The sequence below is a fragment of the Anoplopoma fimbria genome, chromosome 2 (genome assembly GCF_027596085.1).
Source record: "Anoplopoma fimbria isolate UVic2021 breed Golden Eagle Sablefish chromosome 2, Afim_UVic_2022, whole genome shotgun sequence".
NCBI classification, from domain to species: domain Eukaryota; kingdom Metazoa; phylum Chordata; class Actinopteri; order Perciformes; family Anoplopomatidae; genus Anoplopoma; species Anoplopoma fimbria.
In genome coordinates this window covers 27,788,694-27,794,846 of record NC_072450.1, presented here as the reverse complement: position 1 = coordinate 27,794,846, position 6,153 = coordinate 27,788,694, and the positions used below count along the sequence as shown (strand labels likewise).

General features: G+C 36.1%; 2 non-coding genes across 2 annotated transcripts; both read left to right on the top strand.

The window, feature by feature from the left end:
* Window positions 1-991: 991 nt before the first annotated feature.
* On the top strand, window positions 992-1,131 carry LOC129109671 (U4 spliceosomal RNA). Its single transcript, XR_008532051.1, has one exon. It is a non-coding gene; the product is annotated as a U4 spliceosomal RNA (small nuclear RNA).
* A 407-nt stretch (window positions 1,132-1,538) lies between these two features.
* On the top strand, window positions 1,539-1,680 carry LOC129109660 (U4 spliceosomal RNA). Its single transcript, XR_008532049.1, has one exon. It is a non-coding gene; the product is annotated as a U4 spliceosomal RNA (small nuclear RNA).
* Window positions 1,681-6,153: the final 4,473 nt, after the last annotated feature.

Sequence of the window (6,153 nt, the reverse complement as noted above, 5' to 3'; positions counted from 1 at the left end):
CATCGGTAGCAGCCTCCTTAATCGATAGGAATTAGCTGTGAATATCTAGATTAATCGGTTGTAGAGTCATGGATCGGGTATCGCGACACTTAGAATCGGTTGTCGGCTTCACACACACTTACAGTTTGCGTCAGCGTCTCTAAAACAACGCGAGAGCTGAAGCTGCCCCCGTGAATGAGTGACAAGTGACAAGAAGGAAAATGGAGGGGGTTAAGGAGGTCAGCGGTGATAATGATGAAAAGATTTTCAATGCACCGGGAAACAAAAATCCAAAGTGTGGACTGTTTTTGGGTTTTACAAGAAGGAAGGGAAGCTCGACAGAAGCCGTGCTGTTTGTAAGCTGTGTAGAGCATCCTTAACGACACCGGCAGCACTACAAATCTCGACCAGCATGCTAGGAGGAGACACGGTCAGGAATACATCGGTGAGACCCGCACCAACGAGCAGGAGCGCACTGCAAGCAGTAGCACACAGCCGGTTATTTCTAACATGTTTGCGCACCTTGGTCAAAACTCAGCACGTGCCAAAGGAAATCACAGCATCAATAACGCGTTTTATCGCTAAGGATTATGTCCGTATAATATAGTTAGTGGGAAGGATTTCAGGATTTGATCCATACATTAGAGCCCAGGTATAAGATATGTTACGTGCATATGTTAATATGTTACATATTTATTTCCTTTAATCTTTTACATAATGCACTTGTCACTGTGTGTTAAGCATTGAGATAAGAATGTGGTTGCTGCTTTGTTCTTCCCCTCTGACACATTTTGAGATGTCATAAGGTTTTGGTTACATGGTTTGTTTATAGGTCACAGGTTCTGAACCCATTATCAATTCCTGCGGTGCCCTCAATCTGCTGCTGCTTACATTTTTCAGTTTGTAACTTGTAACTTGCACCTTTGTTTTTCCAAACACTATGCTCAGGTTGTGATTTTTCTACCTGTGAGTGTTGTACCAGGTACTGTCTAATCTTTTTGGTTCCCTGGGCATCCTCTCGCAGAGGCAATTTCATAGTCTATGAAGTTCTACTGAGACGTGATTGTTGCTGGTTGAAAACTTAACCCAATACCCCGCCGAGATGACTTGAAATATAGTCAGCTGTGGCAATTTTGTTCGTCTCTAAGGAGACTTTACATTTTATGTTAATATAAAAACCTGAATACGTCAGTTCAATGATTACGGTTCTCGATCAGATATCTAAAATCCACTGAAAAGCTGAGCTTTCGTGAGTGGTCTATAAGTTGTCTCGGCGCAAATAACCACATTTTTGAGAACCTGGAATTCATGTTCGAACGTGCCTGTCCATAGTTATTCTTGGTTCCCACAGTAGTCTCGCAAGGTAGGTTATCTTTAGGGCCTGTTACTTCCCCATCCAGCCATGACTGCCATTACATGGAGAGGGCGTGGTTGGTAGTCAACAAGCCAATCACATGCACCATCAACACGTCTGCAGAACCCTGTACGGTTGAAGAAATGCACCATTAGCTTTGTGAGTGTTTTACCAGGTACTGTCTAATCTTTTTGGTTCCCTGGGCATCCTCTCGCAGAGGCAATTTCATAGTCTATGAAGTTCTACTGAGGACGTGATTGTTGCTGGTTGAAAACTTAACCCAATACCCCGCCGAGATGACTTGAAATATAGTCAGCTGTGGCAATTTTTGTTCGTCTCTAAGGAGACTTTACATTTTATGTTAATATAAAAACCTGAATACGTCAGTTCAATGATTACGGTTCTCGATCGGCTATCGAAAATCCACTGAAAAGCTGAGCTTTCGTGAGTGGTCTATAAGTTGTCTCGGCGCAAATAACCACATTTTTGAGAACCTGGAATTCATGTTCGAACGTGCCTGTCCATAGTTATTCTTGGTTCCCACAGTAGTCTCGCAAAGTAGGTTATCTTTAGGGCCTGTTACTTCCCCATCCAGCCATGACTGCCATTACATGGAGAGGGCGTGGTTGGTAGTCAACAAGCCAATCACATGCACCATCAACACGTCTGTAGAACCCTGTACGGTTGAAGAAATGCTGTGGCAAAAAATCACAGTATAGCATGTCGAAAAAACTGCTAAAATAGTCATCGTATAGTATGTCGAACAAAAGTCATAGTATAGCATGGCGAAAAAAGTGCAAGAAAAGTCATTGTATAGTATGTGGAAAAAAGTCATAGAATAGCATGTAGAAAAAAAGTGCAAAAAAGTCATAGTATAGCATGTCAAAAAAAGTCATAGTATATTATGTTAAAAAAAAATCCTAATAGTCATAATATAGTATGTCAAAAAAAGTGCAAAAATAGTCACAGTATAGCATGTCAAAAAAAGTGCAAAAACAGTCATAGTATAGCATGTCGAAAAAAAGTCATAGTATAGCATGGCGAAAAAGTCATAATATAGCATGTCAAATAATAGTGCAAAAAAAGTCACAGTATGTTGAAAAAAAGTCATAGTATAGCATGTCAAAAACAGTCATAGTATAATTAAATTTCAATTCAATTCAGTTTATTTTATATAGCCCAGAATCACAAATTACAAATTTGCCTCAGAGGGCTTTACAATCTGTGCACATGCGACATCCTCTGTCCTTCCCTCACATCGGCACAGGAAAAACTCCCCTAAAAACCCCTTTAACAGGGAGAAAAAAGGAAGAAACCTATGGGAGAACGACAGAGGAGGGATCCTTCTCCCAGGATGGTTAGAATGCAATAGATGTCATGTGTACAGAATGAACAGCATAACAGAGATACAACACATTCAATGTATATGACATAAATGATTCATATAATAAGACTACTGATAATAACAGCAGCAATTATGACAGTAGAATTATAATTATGAAAATATGGATAGTAATGTGATTAATAATAATAATCGAAGTAGCAGTGGGTGTCAGTCGGCTCACAGCAGGAGGCACGACTACGGTCCAGGTACCACAACGATTCATGGAAACCTGCAGAGCGAGAAAGCAAAAGGGGTCAGGGTGGAAGTAAAGCTAAAATGCTTAATGGTACAGGTAATAGTAATAGTAATGTGACTAGTAATAATAATGGTGGTAGCAGTCGGTGTCAGCAGGGCCGTAGCAGGATGCACGACCACGGTCCAGGTATAGCCACGATTTATAGAAGCCTGCGAAGCGAGGAAGCACAAAGACTCCAGGGTACAAGCAATGTATAGCATGTTAAAAAAAATCATGGTATAGCATGTGAAAAAAAGTCATAGTATAGCATGTAAAAAAAAAAAGTGCTAAAAAAGTCAGAGTGTAGTATTAAGAAAATAAGTCATAATATAGTATGTGTAAAAAGTGCAAAAAAAGTCATAGAATAGCATGTAGAAAAAAAGTGCAAAAATAGTCATAGTATAGCATGTCAAAAAAAGTCCAAAAATAGTCATAGTATAGTATGTCGGAAAAAGTGAAAAAAAAGTCATAGTATAGCATGTCAAAAAAAGTCCAAAAATAGTCATAGTATAGCATGTCGAAAAAAAGTCATAGTATAGCATGGCGAAAAAAAGTGCAAAAAAGTCATAGTATAGCATGTCAAAAAAAGTCCAAAAATAGTCATAGTATAGCATGTCGAAAAAATTTCCCAAAATAGTCATAGTATAGCATGTCGAAAAAAGTGCAAAAATAGTCATAGTATAGCATGTCAAAAAAAGTGCAAAAACAGTCATAGTATAGCTTGCCGAAAAAGTTTCCTATTATAGTCATAATATAGCATGTCAAAAAAAGTGCAAAAATAGTCATAGTATAGCATGTCGAAAAAAGTCCAAAAATAGTCATAGTATAGTATGTCGAAAAAAGTGCAAAAACAGTCATAGTATAGTATGTCGAACAAAAGTCATAATATAGCATGGCCAAAAAGTGCAAAAAAAGTCATCGTATAGTATGTGGAAAAAAGTCATAGTATAGCATTTTGAAAAAAATCACAGTATAGCAAGTCGAAAAAAAATCATAGTATAGCATGTAGAAAGAAAGTCATAGCATAGCATGGCGAAAAAAAGTGCAAGAAAAGTCATAGAATAGCATGTAGAAAAAAAGTGCAAAAAAAGTCATAATATCGTATGTTTTATCATAGTATAAAAAAAGTCATAGTATGGTATGTGGAAGAAAAGTCATAGTATAGTATATTGAAAAAAGTGCAAAATAAATCACAGTATAGTGTGTTGAAAAAAAGTCACGGTATAGTATGTGGAAAAAAGTCAGTATCACATGTCGAAAAAAGTGCAAGAAAAGTCATAGTATGGCATGTCGAAAAAAAGTCACAGTATAGCATGTCGAAAAAACTTCTAAAATAGTCATCGTATAGTATGTCGAACAAAAGTCATAGTATAGCATGGCGAAAAAAGTGCAAAAAAAGTCATTGTATAGTATGTGGAAAAAAGTCATAGAATAGCATGTAGAAAAAAAGTGCAAAAAAGTCATTGTATAGTATGTGGAAAAAAGTCATAGAATAGCATGTAGAAAAGAAGTGCAAAAAAGTCATAGTATAGCATGTCAAAAAAAGTCATAGTATAGTATGTCAAAAAAAATTCCTAATATAGTCATAATATAGCATGTCAAAAAAAGTGCAAAAACAGTCATAGTATAGCATGTGAAAAAAAGTGCAAGAAAAGTCATTGTATAGTATGTGGAAAAAAGTCATAGTATAGCATGGCGAAAAAAGTGCAAGAAAAGTCATTGTATAGTATGTTGAAAAAAGTCATAGTATCACATGTCGAAAAAAGTGCAAAAAAAGTCATACTATAGCATGTCGAAAAAAAGTCACAGTATAGCATGTCAAAAAAACTGCTAAAATAGTCATCGTATAGTATGTCGAAAAAAGTCATAGTATAGCATGGCGAAAAAAGTGCAAGAAAAGTCATTGTATAGTATGTGGAAAAAAATTCCTAATATAGTCATAGAATAGCATGTAGAAAAAAAGTGCAAAAAAGTCATAGTATAGCATGTCAAAAAAAGTCATAGTATAGTATGTTAAAAAAAAATCCTAATATAGTCATAATATAGCATGTCAAAAAAAGTGCAAAAATAGTCATATTATAGTATGTCGAAAAAAGTGCAAAAATAGTCATAGTATAGCATGTCAAAAAAAGTGCAAAAACAGTCATAGTATAGCTTGTCGAAAAAGTTTACTATTACAGCCCGCGACTGATTTTATTTGGCCCGCGCCTTACCCACTGTATATATTATTGTTTTCCACCATCAGCGCTCGCACTCATTGAATATTATTGATTGGTGCACTTCCATTCCTGACCATAGAATAACATTGTGATACATTGATGGTAGGGTGGCGCTGTTGAGCTCCTATCCTCTTGCGCTCCAATCCGAAGTCACGTGACAGCGAGTAAGTGAGACGCAAGGATGGAGCGGCAGTGGCACACAGACAAACGCAAATTCAAAAAATGTTGGGAACATGATTATTTATTTACCGAGGTCGATTCCAACGCAATATGCCTGGTCCAATGTGTCGGAGTATGTTCTGCTCTGTCCTGAACTTTGTTACTGTCCTGTGTTACTTTGTTACTGTCCTGTGTTATTGTTCTGTGTTACTTTTATTGCACTAAAAAAAATCTTTGTATTTGAAGATACAGGCCCAAGGCCTAGTAATGTTCCATGTCTGTCTTCAAATATTTCATAGTGCTTCAATTATTTTTCTAATTTAAAGAAGATAGATTTTATGATTTATTTATTATTTTTTGAACATTAATGTGAAGCACAATAAACATTGTCATTCATTTTTCAAAATGACCTTGTGATAGTGTTGATTTTGCACACGCATGCTATTTATACCCATATTTAACCTAATATACTGAAAAATTACAATTTTGGCCCACGAAGTCATTGTATAGTATGTGGAAAAAAGTCATAGAATAGCATGTAGAAAAAAGTGCAAAAAAGTCATAGTATAGCATGTCAAAAAAAGTCATAGTATAGTATGTCAAAAAAATCCCTAATATAGTCATGATATAGCATGTCAAAAAAAGTGCAAAAATAGTCATAGTATAGCATGTCAAAAAAAGTGCAAAAACAGTCATTGTATAGTATGTGGAAAAAAGTCACAGTATAGCATGTCGAAAAAACTGCTAAAATAGTCATCGTATAGTATGTTGAAAAAAAGTCACAGTATAGCATGTCGAAAAAACTGCTAAAATAGTCATCGTA